Source organism: Gorilla gorilla, chromosome 22 (genome assembly GCF_029281585.2).
Source record: "Gorilla gorilla gorilla isolate KB3781 chromosome 22, NHGRI_mGorGor1-v2.1_pri, whole genome shotgun sequence".
Classification (NCBI taxonomy): domain Eukaryota; kingdom Metazoa; phylum Chordata; class Mammalia; order Primates; family Hominidae; genus Gorilla; species Gorilla gorilla.
Window position 1 is genome coordinate 2,722,501 of NC_073246.2, and position 1,462 is coordinate 2,723,962.

Sequence of the window (1,462 nt, forward strand, 5' to 3'; positions counted from 1 at the left end):
CGGGGTTCTATCATGTTGCCCACGCTGGTCTCGAACTCCTCTTCTCACGCAATCCGCCTGCCTGCCTCGGCCGCCCACACTGCTGCTATGACAGGCGTGAGACACTGCACCTGGCTCATTCTATAGTTGCCTGCCTGCCTGCCTGTCTATCAATCGTCTTCTTTTGAGGACGGATGTGCTCTCGCTTTGGTGTCCATGCTCTGGGCACACGTGATCTCTTTTTAAACTTCTATGATGATTATTATTGTAGGTGTCATCTCACATGTCCGAGTGATCGCAAACTTTTAGGCTCCAGAGATCCTCCCGCATCGGCCTCCCGGAGTGCTGTGATGACACGCGTGGGCACGGTACGCTCTGGTCATGTTTGTCATGGGTCGGTTCTTTCCGTGTTTGATACGGGGACTGCGAACAAATAAAATGTGGAGACGCGTCTCACCGATCCGCCTTTTCTTTTTTTTTCTTTTCTCCTTAGACGGAGTTTCACTCTTGTCGCCCAGGGTGGAGGACGATGGCGCGATGTCGGCTCACCGCACCCTCCGCCTCCCAGGTTCGAGTGATTCTCCTGCCTCAGCCTTCACGAGTAGCTGGAATGACAGCAATGAGCCATCGTGCCCGGCTAGGTTTTCTAGTTTTAGTACACATGGGGTTTCTCCATCTTAGTCAGGCTGGTCTTCAACTTCCGACCGTTGGAGAATTTTAACTTTCTTGGTGGTTGTTTTTCTTTTCTTTTCTCTTCTTTTCTTTTCTTTTCTTTCCTTCTCCTTCCCCCCCCCCACCCCCCCTTGTCCTCCTCCTCCTCCTCCTCCTCCTCCTCCTCCTCCTCCTCCTCCTCCTCCTCCTCCTCCTCCTGCTCTTTCATTTCTTTCAGCTGGGCTCTCCTACTTGTGTTGCTCTGTTACTCACGCTGGTCTCAAACTCCTGGCCTTGACACTTCTCCCGTCACATCCGCCGTCTGGTTGTTGAAATGAGCATCTCTCGTCAAATGGAAAAGATGAAAGAAATAAACACGAAGACGAAAAGCACGGTGTGAAGGTTTCTCTTGCCGTCTCCCAGGGTGTACCTTGGACCCAGAAACACGTTGGGAGCTTGGCTGAGTGAGTGGGTTTTCGGTGCTGAAACCTCCCGAGGGCCTCCTTCCCTCTCCCCCTTGTCCCCGCTTCTCCCCCAGCCGAGGCTCCCACCGCCGCCCTGGCATTTTCCATAGGAGAGGTATGGGAGAGGACTGACGCGCCTTCCACATCTATATCCTGCCGGACGTCTCTGGCTCGGCGTGCCCCACCGGCTACCTGCCACCTTCCAGGGAGCTCTGAGGCGGATGCGCCCCCCCCTTCCCCGTCAGGTCCCGCTACCCTCCCCCGGCTGGCCGTTGCCGGGCGACCCCAGGGGAACCGCGTGGACGCTGCCTTCGGATCCTACGGCGAAGACTTCCACCGGATGCCCCCGGGTGGGCCGGATGGGATGA

At 56.2% G+C, this 1,462-nt stretch overlaps 1 protein-coding gene across 1 annotated transcript in view; it reads left to right on the forward strand.

Moving 5' to 3' along the window:
- Positions 1-1,019, forward strand: part of LOC134757864 (uncharacterized) — an 18,591-nt gene extending 17,572 nt beyond the window's left edge. The window contains exons 2-3 of the mRNA XM_063702634.1: positions 251-347; positions 473-1,019. The gene's annotated coding sequence lies outside the window, so the exon portion shown is untranslated. The remainder of the gene's footprint in view (positions 1-250; positions 348-472) is intronic.
- Positions 1,020-1,462: the final 443 nt, after the last annotated feature.